This window comes from Arachis ipaensis, chromosome B10 (genome assembly GCF_059453495.1).
Source record: "Arachis ipaensis isolate K30076 ecotype BB chromosome B10, ASM5945349v1, whole genome shotgun sequence".
Classification (NCBI taxonomy): Eukaryota; Viridiplantae; Streptophyta; class Magnoliopsida; order Fabales; family Fabaceae; genus Arachis; species Arachis ipaensis.
Genome location: NC_142435.1, coordinates 74,436,826 through 74,453,411, shown reverse-complemented (window position 1 = coordinate 74,453,411; position 16,586 = coordinate 74,436,826).

The window sequence follows — 16,586 nt, the reverse complement described above, 5'->3', positions numbered from 1 at the left end:
CAAAATAATGGGTCTAAGGTCAATGATCTGGAAGTTAAATTCGATCTGAAAGAAGACGAATATCCGGAGATCCAAGTGCAAATTCGAAACAGGAGCTGGGAAGTCCTAGCTAATCCTGAAATAAAGGTGGGAAGAAACATGGTTCAGGAATTCTTCTCTAATCTGTGGCAAACAGACAGGCAGAGAATAGCTGGAACCGCATTCTATGACTATCAAACTCTGGTCAGAGGAAAGATTGTTCACACCCACCCTGACAAAATAAGGGAGATCTTCAAGCTGCCTCAACTGCAAGATGACCCAGACTCCTTTAATAGGAGAATGATGAGACCAAATCAGAGCTTGGACAAAATCCTAGAGGACATATGCCACCCTGGAGCCAAATGGACAACCAACACAAAGGGTGTCCCAAACCAACTCAAAAGAGGGGATCTCAAACCAGTCGCCAGAGGCTGGCTAGACTTTATTGGGCGCTCTATACTGCCCACTAGCAACCGCTCTGAAGTCACCATCAAAAGAGCAGTGATGATCCATTGCATTATGCTGGAAAAAGAAGTGGAAGTTCATCAGCTGATTTCTTGTGAGCTTTACAAAATTGCAAACAAGAACTCCAAAGATGCCAAATTGGCTTATCCAAGCTTGATCTTCCTGTTATGTAAAGATGCTGGAGTAAAGATGGGAGTAGATGAGTATATTTCAGTTGAGCAACCAATCACCAAAAAGTTAATAGAAGGACAAGTGCAGGATGATCCCATCAAGAGGAGAGCACAGGAGTTCCTCCCGAAAATTCCTCAATTTGAATACTGGGGGCGCCTAGAAGCATCTATCACCAAGTTGCAAGAAGCTATGGATTAACTGAAGGAAGAACAACAAAATCAAAACAGCATGCTTTGCAAGCTGCTTAGGGAACAAGAAGAGCAAGGGCGTGAACTGAAAGAACTGAAGCGCCAGAAGTTATCTCTTGAAGGGCCAAACACTCCACAGACTAAAGAGGCATCTACCTCCCAAGGCAAAGGTTGTTGAGTCCTAACTCTGTGATAACCTTTTATCTATTTTAAGAGTCTATGAGTATTAAAATTAGAGTCATTTGTCTCTATGTCTTTAGTTTCTTTTCTTTTATTGCTAAGTGTCTACTTTTATGCCTAATTTATATTATTTCTAATAAATAATAAATAAAGATTAGAGTCTATGCCTTAAAGTTATGAACATCTTATGAATCCATCATCTTTCTTAAAAAAAATTGTTTTAATTACAAAAGAACAAGAAGTACATGGTTTCGAATTCATCCTTGAAACTAGTTTAATTATTTTGATATGGTGACAATACTTTTTGTTTCTGATTGAATGCTTGAACAATGCAAATGTCTTTTGATATTGTGGTTTATGAATGTTAAATATGTTGGCTCTTGAAAGAATGATGAAAAGGAGAAATGTTATTGATAATCTGAAAAATCATAAAATTGATTCTTGAAACAAGAAAAAGCAGTGAATACAAAAGCTTGCGGAAAAAAATGGCGAAAAAAAACAAAAGGAAAGAAAAAGAAAAAGCAAGCAGAAAAAGCCAAAAGCTCTTTAAACCAAAAGGGAAGAGCAAAAAGCCAATAGCCCCTTAAAACCAAAAAGCAAGGGTAATAAAAAGGATCCAAGGCTTTGAGCATCAGTGGATAGGAGGGCCTAAAGGAATAAAATCCTGGCCTAAGCGGCTAAACCAAGCTGTCCATAACCATGTGCTTGTGGCGTGAAGGTGTCAAGTGAAAACTTGAGACTGAGCGGTTAAAGTCGAGGTCCAAAGCGAAAACAGAGTGTGCTTAAGAACCCTGGACACCTCTAATTTGGGACTCTAGCAAAGCTGAGTTACAATCTGAAAAGGTTCACCCAGTTATGTGTCTGTGGCATTTATGTGTCCGGTGGTAATACTAGAAAACAAAGTGCTTAGGGCCACGGCCAAGACTCATAAAGTAGCTGTGTTCAAGAATCAACATACAAAACTAGGAGAATTAATAACACTATCTGAATTCTAAGTTCCTATAGATGCCAATCATTCTGAACTTCAAAGGATAAAGTGAGATGCCAAAACTATTCAAGAGGCAAAAAGCTACAAGTCCCGCTCATCTTATTGGAGCTAAGTTTCATTGATATTTTGGAATTCATAGTATATTCTCTTCTTTTTTATCCTATTTGATTTTCAATTGCTTGGGGACAAGCAACAATTTAAGTTTGGTGTTGTGATGAGCGGATCATTTATATGCTTTTTGGCATTATTTTTACATAGTTTTCAATATGATTTAGTTAGTTTTTAGTATATTTTTATTAGTTTTTAAATAAAAATCACATTTCTGGACTTTACTACGAGTTTGTGCGTTTTTTTGTGATTTCAGGTATTTTCTAGCTGAAATTGAGGGACCTGAGAAAAATCTGATTCAAAGGCTGTAAAAGGACTGCAGATGTTGTTGGATTCTGACCTCCCTGCACTCGAAATGGATTTTCTGGAGCTATAAAAGTCCAAATGGCGCACTCTTAATTTCATTGGAAAGTGGACATCCAGGGCTTTCCAGCAATATATAATAGTTCATACTTTGCCCGAGTTTAGATGATGCAAATGGGAGTTCAACGCCAGTTCTCTGCCCTATTCTGGCGTTAAACGCTAGAAACAGGTTACAAGTTGGAGTTAAACGCCCAAAACAGGTTACAACCTGGCGTTTAACTCCAGAAACAGCCTAGGCACGTGTAAAGCTCAAGTCTCAGCCCCAGCACACACCTAGCGGGCCCCAGAAGTGGCTTTCTGCACTATCTATCATAGTTTACTCATTTTCTGTAATCCTAGGTTACTAGTTTAGTATTTAAACAAATTTTAGAGATTTATTTTGTATCTCAGGATATTTTAGATCTGAACTTTGTACTCTTTGACGGCATGAGTCTCTAAACTCCATTGTTGGGGGTAAGGAGCTATGCTGTGTCTTGATGAATTAATGCAATTATTTCTAATTTCTATTCAAACACGCTTGTTTCTATCTAAGATGTTCATTCGCACTTCAATATGATGGATGTGATGATCCGTGACATTCATCACCATTCTCAACCTATGAACGTGTGACTGGCACCCACTTCCATTCAACCTTCGATTGAATGAGTATCTCTTGGATTCCTTAATCAGAATCTTCGTGGTATAAGCTAGAATCCATTGGCAGCATTCTTGAGAATCCGGAAAGTCTAAATCTTGTCTGTGGTATTCCGAGTAGGATTCAGGGATTGAATGACTATGACGAGCTTCAAACTCACAAGGGTTGGGCGTAGTGACAAACGCAAAAGGATCAATGGATCCTATTCCAGCATGAGTGAGAACTGACAGATGATTAGCCGTGCGATGAGAGCGCACCTGGACCATTTTCACTGAAAGGACGGATGGTAGCCATTGACAACGGTGATCCACCAACACACAGCTTGCCATAGGAGGAACCTTGCGTGCGTGAAGAAGAAGACAGGGGGAAAGCAAAGATTCAAAATGCAAAGCATCTCCAAAACTCCAACATATTCTCCATTACTGTATAATAAGTATTATTTAATCCATGCTCTCTTGTTCATTTGCAAGTCAACTGATAATTATAATTGATATCCTGACTAAGAGTTACAAGATAACCATAGCTTGCTTCAAGCCAACAATATCTGTGGGATCGACCCTTACTCACGTAAGGTATTACTTGGACGACCCAGTGCACTTGCTGGTTAGTGGTATGAATTGTGAAAAGTGTGATTTACAATTTTGTGCACCATCAGTGTACATCCGCCACTTCCCACTTGATTTTTTCACCAAGACAACGTTAGCTAGCCATAGTGAGTACTTGACTTCCCTTATGAATCCTGCCTCTATTAGAGCTTGTACCTGCTCTTCCACAGCTTGGGATCGTTCTGGCCCGAGCTTTCTATGTCTCTGTTGTACTGGCTGAGATCCTAGGTATACTGCCAGCTTGTGGCACATTAGCTTGGGGTCTATGCCTGGCATGTCTGCGGCCTTCCATGCGAAGAGATCGACATTATCTCTTAAGAACTGTATGAGGGACTCCTTTACGTATCCTTTTAGGATTGTGCCGATATTGGTTGTTTTATCTGGGATATCTCTGATCTGGACTTTTTCTATTTCGCCTTCGGGTTGTGGACGAAGTTCTTCCCGCCCTCGAACTCCCCCAAGTTTGATGGTGTGGATTTCTTCTCCTCTGCCTCTAAGGTTTAGACTTTCGTTGTAACAGTGGCATGCCGTCTTCTGGTCTGCTTTTATCGTAGCTATCCCTTGTATGGTTGGGAACTTCATGTACAGATGTGGAGTTGAGACTACTGCACCGAGCTGATTTAACGTTGTCTGACCTATCAGGGCATTGCAGACTGAACTCACATTGACCACGATGTAGTCTATGTTGAGTGTTTTTGACCGGTTTCCTTTTCCAAAGGTTGTGTGTAATGAGATGTATTCAAGCGGCTGGATTGGAGTGTCTCATAGCCTGAATAAGCTGTTCGGGTATGCTCTGAGTTCCTTTTCCTCTAGGCCAAGTTTCTCGAAGGCGGTATTGAACAAGATGTCAGCCGAGCTTCCCTGGTCTACCAGTGTACGGTGGAGATTAGTGTTGGCCAATATGATAGTGATGAGCATGGGATCGTCATGTCCCGAGATGATGCCAGCTGCATCCTCTTTAGTAAAAGTGATAGTGGGGATGTCGGGTGCTTCTTCTCCTCCCTCGACATGATATACTTCTTTAAGATGTCTTTTGCGAGATGATTTGGAGATTCCTCCTCCAGCAAATCCTCCATGTATCATGTGGACATATCTCTCTCGGGTACCAGGTGGTCGTTCAGTTCGTCTGACGTCTTCGTCCCTTCTTCTTTTTCTTGGCTCATCTGCTTTGCTGGCTAAGTACCGATCTAGTTTCCCTCTCTCACCAGTTTTTCTATGACATTCTTCAAGTCGAAGCATTCGTTGGTGGAATGTCCATAGATTTGATGGTATTCACAGTATTCTGTCTGATTTTCTCCCCTTTTCTTGCTTTTGAGTGGGCGAGGTGGGGATATACTTTCAGTTTGGCATACTTCTCGGTAGACATCTACAAGAGACACCCGAAGAGGGGGTGTAATTGTGGTATTTCTTGATCTTTTCTCCATGATGATCTTCTTTTTTCTTGGACTCTTTATCCTTATCTCAGGAGGAGTAGGAGAATCTGAACTTTGAGGTCTCTCCTAGTCGAGAGTTTTCCTCCATGTTGATGTATTTCTCTACTCGTTCTTGTACTTCATTCAGGGATGTGGGATGTTTTTTCGATATTGAGTGACTAAAAGGTCCCTTTCGTAAGCCATTGATTAGACCCATAATGGCTGCTTCTGTTGGTAGACTTTGTATGTCCAGACATGCTTTGTTGAATCTTTCCATGTAGCTACGGAGACCATCCCAATCTCCTTGCTTGATCCCTAATAGACTTGGAGCGTGCTTAGTTTTGTCTTTCTGGATGGAGAATCTGGCTAGAAACTTCGTGGCTAAGTCGTCAAAGCTTGAGATGGACCTATGGGGCAGATTATCAAACCGTTTAATTGCTGTCTTTGTCAATGTAGTCGAGAACGCTTTGTAGGGGACTGTATCTGAGGCATCAGTGACATACATTCTACTTCTGAAATTACTGAGGTGATGGCTGGGATCTGATGTGCCATCGTACAGAGTCATGTCGAGAGGTTTGAAGTCTTTTGGGATTTCGGTCTTCATGATCTCTTTGGTGAATGGGTCTTGGTCCTTACGGGAGCTATCTTCGTGGCTGGATCGAGTAGTTTTGGCTTTGAGATCGGCTTCGAGCTTTAGGAGCTTGTCCTCTAATTCACGGTGTCGCATAGCTTCCCTTCGTAGGTCTCTCTCGGCTTCCCGTTGATACTCGACCTCTTTTTCGAGTTGTTTTAGGTGATCCTGAAGTGCCTCTATGGCTCCCGTGTTTGGTGAATTCTTGTCTTTATTAGGTTGAGAAGTATCGTCTAGTGTGACCTCTGTGTTCTTATGTGACGTTTTGTTCTCCAAATCAAAGTTGTGGTCGTTGTCAAGGTTGCCCGCCATGATGATAGGATGACTTCCAGGTTCCCTGGCAACGGCGCCAATGTTCTGAGGGTTACCTGAAACTGTAGGTCAATCTCGGACGAGATTTGCGGTGGTGGCCGGAGCTGACGTGCCCGACTTGTTGTACTTCGTGGTGCGGCTGATCCTGGATCACCGGAGGGGGGTGATACCTGCAAGGGACTCTGATGCTTAAGTTAGCATGGGTTTTAAGCAGGTTTTTTAGTAGAATCAGAGTATGAGTTATACCTAGGTGCTCCAGTGTATTTATAGTATTGTAGGCTGATCCTTCTGGATAAGATAAGTTAGTTGTCTTATCTTATCTTCTGAATGAAGTCATCTTATCTTCAAGGGGAATCGCTCTTATCTTTCTAGGCTTTAGTTGCCTTTAGATTGGGCTAGGTCCCTTTATTTGGGCCTGCTTGAGCTCCCTGTAGCAATTTGGCCAAGCTCTTTGAGAAGAGGTCGGGAATTCCAGACCTGAACAGGTCGGTCGCTTTGTCTTCAAGCATCTTGGGTCGTACATTTCGACCCAGGATATGAACAGTTAGCTTAAAGAAAACTCAAACAGTTAGTGTGCTTAGTAAAAATAAAAAGAAAATGCTTAATCTAGATTATCACCCTACTTAATCATTGTCAATCTAAATCAATCCCCGGCAACGGCGCCAAAAACTTGATGAGGGAAAAACAATTTCAGACAAACTCACCGGCAAGTGTACCGGGTCGCATCAAGTAGTAATAACTCACAAGAGTGAGGTCGATCCCACAGGGATTGATGGATTGAGCAATTTTAGTTAGGTGATGAATTTAGTTAAGTGAATATTTGTTGATTTAATTGGAACTTGATTAACAGAAGGAAAATTGCAAGAAAATAAAAGGGAGAGGGTAAATTGACTGAATATTAAAGTGTTGAAGAATTAAATTGCAGAAACTTAAAGTGCAAGAAAGTAAAAGAGATGAAACTTAAATTGCAAGAAATGTAAATAACATAAACTTAAAGTGCAAGAAATGTAAATTGCTGAATCTAAATTGACAAGAAGGTTAAATTGCAATAAAGAATAAATGGATTTGGGTACTGGGATTCAAATTGAGCTGGAAAATGTAAATTGAAGTAAATCAGAGAACTATGAGATGAAAAGGTTCAGATCTAGATCTCAGTAGCAAAACATAAATGAAAAATTTGCAAAGGAGTCAAAACGGAATGAGAACATGGATCAGATCTAAAATTTTAAAGAGAATTCAACAATTGCCTTCAAATAACAAAACAGAAAGAAACTCAAATCTCAATTGCTCACTTAACCAGAATAGAAAAGAAGAAATTACAAAAGAAGTAAAATGAAAACAGAGAAGAAGATTGAAATCTAATTCTTCAATTCTCAGAACTATAAGAATGAAAAACAAAAGGTGATTCTCAGATGATGAATCTCAGTGGTGTTCTTCAATCTTAATTCAAAACCTTAAACAGAAAATAGAAGTTGCAGATGAAAAGAAAATGAACAAAGAAAACTTAGATCTGATCCCAATTCCCAAATTCAAAAGAAAAATTCAAAGAGAGCCAAAAGTAAACTAAAATAAAAATGAAGTAAAAAGGTCCTTCTCAAATCAAAATTACTCCTATTTATACACTTTCTATTTTCAGCCATTGAGCCATTGGAATAGGCTTTTGATTTGGACTTGAAGAAGTGGATCCGGATTTGCTTGTTTTAATTGGATCAGGATGCATTTTGTGAAGCTCCAGTGGAGCACTCAGTTTACTTAGTGAACTGCACATTCACTTTGCTTGCATGCTTCCTCACGTGCCAATTGTCTCCTACTAGCATTCAGTTAGTGAACGTTAAGTTCACTTGTTAAGCGCCCTCTTTATTGTGCGCCTTTTTTTACTGCCTTTTACTGCCTTCGAATCCGAGCACTTGTGGAATTGTAATGTGGCTCCTTCGCAACTTCATCCGAACTCTTGGGCCTTTATAAAGATTTTTCAGTTGTTGTGTCGAGAACTAGGTGTTCATCCTTCCCAGTCTCTTTTCCTTTACCTGTTTGTTTTGACCAAACCTGGAGTGGCTAAGAAGAAAGCTTCTTGGATTTCTTTCCAAGATACCTAGGGGAAAAAAGTGTTCTCAATGTTTGATGAATTGTTTCGCGACTTTAAAAGTTACTACTTTAAAGTCCGAGCTGTTGAGGGCATCCGCCCTTTCTTTTTGGATGAGAATGATGAGCCGACCTTTCTTTTGTGGTGGCAAAAAGATCCTGTAGCCTTAAAATACTCTTGAGAGAGTTTAGATGAGGTAGAACAAGCTTTTGTGAGAGTTTTGGAGGAAAATTGGGGGGAACCTCCTCACCTGGATACTAAGAAGTTTTTAGGAGATCCTTCCCTTCTTCGTGCTGAGCTAGGTAGCATCCGACCTCTTTCCATTTGGTTTTCTATTCTTATTTGTGAATTTATCTTCTTCCGATTGTGTAATTATTTTCCTGGCTTCTTTTTAGGGATGGTTAAATCTTCGGATTCTATGAAGTCCTTTCGGAAGGCCAAGAAAGTGATGGCGGCCCAAAATCTGACACATAAGACGTCGGGGGAGGGGTCTTCGGCACAGCTGCCTCTGAAGAAGCCGGCAGCTGAGTCTCAGGGTCCGGGGAAGATTATCCCGACACCGAGAGTTCGGCCAATTCTGTCTGACCCGTCTCAGACAACCTCTGGTGCTGCCTCCTCTCCTACTGCTGTTGGTCCTCCTCCTAAGAAGCAAAAGACTGTTGGGACTTATAACCTTAATGACAAAGAATTTGATAGTGTGGGTTTTGCCATAGAATTGACTGCTCCCCATGGGAAAGTCCCTTTGGACGATATCTCGATCCTTCACCACCTTGACTTCATAACGAGCAATAGCATTCGGATGGCTAATATTGGTGAGGCCTTATCCCGAGTTGTCCAAGAGTCTTCGGTTCATGCTACCAGAGCTTTTATGGAAGATGCTAAGTTTGAATATAATAGGAATAAGACTTTGAAAGATGAGCTGGATGCCAAGGTGGCTAAAATGGAGCTTGATGTAGAAAAGGAGAAGGATCGGGCTACTGTGGCGGAGGCAGCTGCTAATCTGTCCGAGGAAGCTGCTAAGAAGTATAAGGAGAGCTATACTCAGACCTATGGTGAGCTATTGGAAGCTAAGGAGAGGCTTCAGGGCCATATGGTGAGCAGTATGACCGAGATGTATGAAAATCTAAAGGACCAAGTCCAGGTTCTTGCTCCCGAGCTCAACCTCTCCTTATTCTGTATGGACAATGTGGTGGAGGATGGCAAGATCGTGCCAGCCCCAAACGATGACGATGAGGGTCCTCCTCTTTGCCACCAACTAAGGCTTCCTCAACTCCCACATTGTAGCTCCTTCTGGTGAGGTGGTCCCACCTGAGCCTGAGCCTGACCTGGAGATTCTGAACGGGTCAGATGGAGTTGTCAATGCCACTCCAATCTCAATCATGCCTCCTCCTCCTCTTAAGGATGTTGCTACTAGGGAAAACTTGGATCCCCTTTGATTCCTTTGTTGTGTCTTTGTTTTGCTTATGTATTGGGTATAGTCCGACCTGTGGACTTGTTGAACTTGTTGTTTTTTTTGTAAATTTCTGTGGATGACCTCTTTGACACTTTGTTGCTTCTTAGCAACTTTTATTTCAAAAACAAACACTTTAAACTCTTGGGCTGCCGTTTAGGCAGCCTATTTGATTTTGTTTGTATTGATATACTTGTAATTGGAGGTTGTTTTTCAACCTTTGTTTGGAGGAGGTTGCTCTTCCACCTTTATATAGGTGCTTTGGGCTTTCTTGGTTTGACACCTCTTGATGTGGGGTTTGCCTTAGTTTCCCTTGCGTGGCTACCTCCTTTCTTTAGTCAGCTATATCGTCTTTGTAACTTGTCGTTTGGGCTTCTTTAAAAAACCCTCTTAGTTTGTTTGGATGACCTTCTTAGCCTTGTCTTGGTGTCGATCTGCATGCTTTTTCTATCCGGGCTTTTTAGTTGCATTTCAGCAACCTTTTAGGTAGTGTCCCGATGGGGAACCTTTTCTTTATAGTTTGTTTGGCTGACTTTTTATCTCCATTTCGAGTTCGTGCTTTTGCTTTAGGTAAATCCTTTTTAGGGCTTGTACCTTTTTAGCTAAGCATTTCGGGTCTTGGTTTATTAACCTTTATTTGGCCTTTGCAAGATGTTTTTGTCCCTTTCTAGTATTCCTTTTGTTAGTCAGACTTCTCTTTCGGGCCTTATTAAGTTATTTTTAGTAATCCCATTTTTAGTTAGACCTTGTCAGGTCACTTTTTCTGGGTTACTTTTTATAACTTCTTGCATTAACTTGCTTCTATCGCTTCACCTTGCCGACCTCATTGTAATCGGGCGATGAATTTTCGCGTTTTATGAGCATAGATTAATGCGTCTTGGTAGGAAACTTTTTAGGAAATTGATAACTTTCATTCAAGTAATATTGAGAAAAAATAAATCAAAGTGTGTACATATGAGTGCTTACCCTTCTAGGTCGGGCATTTTTTTAGATCTGGGCCTTGCGCCTCATTAAAAAACCTATTTTAGGAAAAAGAGTGCCCCTTGACCTAAGATCTTTACTATTTTCTAGCTATAGTACCTTCTTAGGTTACCGTGGAAGACACCTTATAGTAGCCTTTTGCTAGTACTTCTGTAACTCGGTATGGCCCTTTCCAGTTAGCTGTTAGCTTCCCTTCTCCTAACCGACCTGCTACGATGTCATTTTGGATTAAGATGAGATCGTTAGTGGTGAAGCTTCACTAGATTACCTTCCGATTATACCTTAGAGCCATTTGACGCTTTAAGGCTTCCTTTCTGATCCGAACTCTTTTTCGGACTTCTGGAAGTAGGTCAAGCTCTTCCCTTTGAGCTTGGGAGTTGGTGTCTTCGTTATAGAGGATCACTCTAGGGTATCATTCTTCTACTTCCACGGGAATCATTGCCTCCATTCCATAAGCAAGTTGGAATGGTGATTCTTCGGTGGTTGAGTGTGGAGTTGTCCGATATGCCCATAAAACTTACGGGAGCTCTTCGGCCCAAGCTCCCTTAGCGTCCTGTAGCCTCCGTTTTAACCCGGCCAGTATGACTTTCTTGGTGGCTTCCGCCTGTCCATTGGCTTGTGGGTGCTCTACAGAGCTGAACTGGTGCTTGATTTTCAAATCGGCTACCAGATTTCTGAAGCCCGTGTCGGCAAATTGAGTGCATTGCCAGTGGTAATAGAGTGTGAGACCCCAAACCTTGTGACAATGTTTCTGTACAAGAACTTCCGACTTCTTTGGGTGGTGGCAGTGGCTAAAGGTTCAGTATCAATCCATTTTGTGAAATAGTCTATTCCTACAATGAGGAACTTGACTTGCCCTGATCCTTGAGGGAAAGATCCGAGGAGGTCGAGCCCCCACTTTGCAAATGGCCAGGGTGAAATGATACAAATGAGTTCTTCGGGTGGTGCGATGTGAAAGTTGGCATGCTTCTGACATGGAGGGCATGTTTTGACGAACTCTGTTGTTTCCTTTTGTAGGGTCGGCCAATAAAAACCAGCTTGGAGTACCTTTTTGGAAAGAGCTCGCGCCCCAAGGTGGTTGCCGCACATGCCACTGTGGACTTCCTCAAGAACTTCTCTCGTAGCGGAGGTCGGGACGCATTTTATGAGGGGTGTAGAGATTCTTCTCCTATATAAGACGTCGTGCACTATGGTGCAGTACTGCGCTTCTCGTACTAGTCTTTTTGCCTCCTTTTTATCTGCGGGAAGTGTTTTAGATTTGAGATAGCTGACTATGGGAGTTATCCACCCTTGGTCCTGGTCTGATATGCTTAAGACCTTCTTTTCTTCCAAGGTTGATGGATTTTGTAGTGTTTCCTGGATGAGGCTTCTATTATTGCCCCCTGGTTTGGTGCTGGCTAGTTTTGAAAGGGCATCAGCTCGGGCATTTTGTTCCCGAGGTATATGTCGGACCTTATATCCCCTAAATTGTCTGAGTTGTTCTCTAGTTTTGTCTAGGTATTTCTTTATGGTGGGATCCTTATCTTGGTAACTCCCTTCTATTTGCGAGGTGACTACCTGTGAATTGCTGAAAATGATAAGCTTCTGAGCTTCTACCTCCCTAGCCAGCTTCAAAACAGCCAGTAGGGCCTCGTATTCAGCTTGGTTATTTGAGGCGGGGAATTCGAACTTTAATGAGAGATCGATTTGGGTTCCCTGATCACTTTCTAAAATAACGCCTGCGCCACTCCCAGTTTTGTTCGAGGGGCCATCTACGTAAAGGCTCCACTTCGTTGGGGTACCCGAGGTGTCAGTGTACTCGGCGATGAAGTCGGACAGGTACTGAGACTTGATAGCTGTCCACACTTCATATTTGAGGTCGAATTCGGATAACTCGACCACCCATTGTAGGATTCTTCCAGCTAAGTCTGTTTTCTGTAAGATACCTTTTATGGGCTGGTTGGTCCGTACTCTGATGATGTGAGCTTGGAAGTATGGTCGGAGCCATCGAGAAGTGAGTATAAGGGCATAGGCGAACTTTTCTATCTTTTGATAATTTAGTTCGGCCCCTTGTAAAGCCTTACTGATGAAGTAGATGGGCTGTTGCTCATTTTCGTCTTATCTAACTAGTGCTGAAACTATTGCCCGACTTCCTATGGCAAGGTATAGGATCAACTTTTCACCTTCCCTGGGTCGGGTTAGGATAGGTGGTTGCCTCAGGAATGTCTTGACGTCTTGGAAGGCTTGTTCACATTTTGGGGTCCATTCAAACCTCTTTCCTTTCCTTAGTGTTGTGTAAAAAGGGAGAGATCTTAATGCTGATCCAGCTAGGAATCTGGACAGAGCCGCTAGTCTTCCGTTGAGCTGCTGGACTTCTTTAACATAGGTCGGACTTTTCATGCTAAGTATGGCCTGTCATTTATCCGAGTTTGCTTCGATCCCTCTTTAAGTGAGCATGAAGCCTAGGAATTTGCCGGCTTCTACTACGAAGGTGCACTTTGTCGGGTTAAGTCTCATTCCATACTTTCTTATGGTGTTGAACACTTCAATGAGATCGGATAACAGCATTTCCTCTCTTTGTATCTTTACCAGCATGTCGTCTACAAAAACCTCCATTAGCTTTTCGATGTGATTGGCGAATACTTTGTTCATCAATCTTTGATATGTAGCCCCTGCGTTCTTGAGGCCAAAGGGCATGACTATGTAGCAATAGTTTGCTCTTGGGATTAGGAATGAGGTTCTTTCCTGGTCGGGTTGATACATCAGAATTTGGTTGTATCCCGAGTAAGCGTCTATGAAGGAAAGGTACTTGTATCCCGATGAAGCGTCGACTAGTGTGTCTATATTCGGTGGTGGATAAGGATCTTTTGGGTAGGCTTTGTTGAGGTCGGTGTAATCGGTGCACATCCGCCACTTCCCATTTGACATTTTTTTCAATACTACTAATGACAAGTCATCTTAAGCTAGTTTCACAAGCCTTTTTCATTAGTTTTTACTTGGTTTTCCTGCAATTTTAGGCAATAAGTAAGTGTTTGAGTGAGCATTTTATGCTTGTCTTGATTCAATCAAAGATTGATAACTTTATGCATTTTCATTAGATTTCTTGTAAGATTTAGTTGATAATATGAATGATGCAAGATTTGATGATTATGCCAAGGCTTTAATGTATCTGTTTGGTTGATGATAGGTGAAAAGATAAAGGAAACGAAGCAAAAAGCATAAAAATAAGCTCAAAAGAAGAATTCTGGACACATTTTGAAGTTTGAGCACGCCTGGAGCCTTAGGCCATGCTTTTGAAAGCGTGGCCCATAATTTAAACAAGGAAAGCACTCTTGGCGCGAAAACATCATGACGCACACGCGTACAGGACGCTTACGTGTCAGGCAACAAATTTTGAAGACCCACGCGTACACGTGGAAGTGATTGGCGCTCGTTTTCAAAGAGAACACTACGTTCATTAAGTGAGCATTTTTGGGCACATTCAAATCTGGAGTTGAAGCTTTTGCAATCGACGCGCAAGCGTACACGACGCGCACGCGTCGATGGAGATTACCTGAAGAAGCACGCGCAAGCGTGGACGGAGCAACAACGTGGAATTGGCATTGTGTAGTCCACGCGTACGCGTACATGATGCGTACATGTGGTGGAGCGCTTAATTGAAGAACGCTACGCTCGTTTGGTGAACGCTGCAAGGGACGCGCATGCATAGATGACGCGCACGCGTCGATGTGCCAGATTGCCAATACACGCGTAAGCATAAGGGACGCGTACGCGTGGAAGGCCCAAAACGCAAAAAGGACGCGCACGCGCTGAGGAAACGTACGCATGGGTGTAAAAGCATTCCGCTCACTTAATGAACACTACGCTCTCCTGGAAGAACAATTTTGGCTCAATTAATCTGATTCAAAGCCCAATGAAGCTCCGAAGCAAGCAGAGCCCATTGACATCACTCAAAGGCACAAGACATAGTTAGAATAGGAATTTCATTTACTTATAATTTGTTTACAATTTCATTTTCATTTTGTTAAACCTATATAAAGGCATCACTTGCATTTCATCGGGGGGTGCTGGAGTAGGCTACATTTGTGGTAGGGGCGCTGGAGTAGGCTGCATTAGTGGTAGGCAGCAATAAGAGTAGGAGTAGGAGTAGAATAGAAGGTTCTCTTTGATACACTTTTCTTTTCTGCACTTTCTACAATTTCAGTTATATTAAATTCAGTTTATGCAATCTCAATTTCTACAAATCCTCTGCTACAATTTCCTTTTCTACAAACTTTATATTTCTGTTCATGATTCAGTCTCATTTAAATTTTCCTGCAATTTAAATTTCTTGTTTCTTGTTCTCAAGTTCTTTTCAAATTCTTGATCTACTGCTTCCTTTAGTTTCCCTGCACCCAATTCCCCTTTTCATTTGATGCAATTTACTTTTCTTGCTCTTTAAGCTTCTACTGATTTATCTTCTGCACTTTAAATTCACTACAATTTACTTTCTGCTGCTTTAATTTCACCCAATTCACTACTGTTTGCTTGAATAGACTGATCACTCACTAAAGTTGCTTGATCCATCAATCCCTGTGGGATCGACCTCACTTTTTGTGAGTTTTACTACTTGATGCGACCCGGTATGTAACGACCCAATTTTCAATATGTCTAGATCATACCGGAAACTGAGCGCTACCAATTTGTCTTCCTAATTATTATCTATTATTTATCATATGAGCCTGATTCGTTGCAAAAAGCGTAGTTAATTTGCAAGGTGTATTTTTTTTTGAAAATGTTTAGATTAATAGACAGAATCATTTATAATCAATTCACAAATAATAACAGATAAAACAGTTCTAAACAACCACACATAAATACGTCACAAGTAGTTGACAACATTCGGTGATTCAGCCTTTATTAGAATATAGATTGTTAGTTAGAACACCCCTAGAGATAGCTAAATAATAACTATATACATATATATACATACAACATCCTAGGCCCTGACCTATTCAAGAAGTCCCTAAGCTGGCGCCCAGGCTAGCCTAGACTCTATACTCACCTAGTCCCTCTAAACTACTAAAGCGAGGGAAAGTACGTTCTAAGTCTTCAAAAATCAAGTCAGGTGGAACATTAGCAAAAGGTAGAACATCATCTACTACTTCTTTGCACGGTCAGACATTGCCATATAACGTCTCTTTGGTACCTCATCAAGTAGCCACACAATAGGAGTCTCGTACACAGGATTTAGGCTAAAATGCGCATATGAACGGGGTGCAGACGTTGGCTGGTCTCACAGTATATACATATAAATAGAAACAGAGTTCACTCTAGACTCAGAAGACTACCTAGAGCGGAATCCTTTTTGCAAACGGTTGTCAGCGAACTACGGAAAGGAACTCTTGCTTCCATCTGAAGGGGGAAGGGAGAGAGAAGGGGTAAGAACTGGGGAGTTCTTAGTAGGGTCGGGGTTATTAGTTAAGTTCATTAATTCCGTGTTGTTTAGCAAATAAATAGCAGAATACCGAGAAGCAGTAGACGAAAGAAACAGATAAATAGAGAAAATAGAAAGCAAAACACAAACAAAAGAATACAAAAAAACAAAACACAGACACAGAGAATAGAATGAAAACAAAGAAAGCATACATTCAAACAACAATCATAACAGAGGAAATGCGCAACCAAGTATGATGCATGTCTGTCCTATGCAGGCCATGAGCTCACGTGTCGGTTTACACCCTGCAGCCCGACATTACCTAGGAACTAGTCCTAGATATGGCTTATTTTCTGTAGGTGAACTTCAGCCTACAGAAATAGCACTCCCGTAAGTGAACTTCGGCTTACAGAAATAGTCTAAACACAACACAACAACTTTCAGTAGGTGAACTTCGGCCTATAGAAATAACACCTCTGTAAGTGAACTTCGGCTTACAGAAATGGTTTAATCACAACAACTTTCTGTAGGTGAACTTCGGCCTACAGAAATAGCACCTCTGTAAGTGAACTTCGGCTTCCAGAAATAGCGCCCCTGTAAGT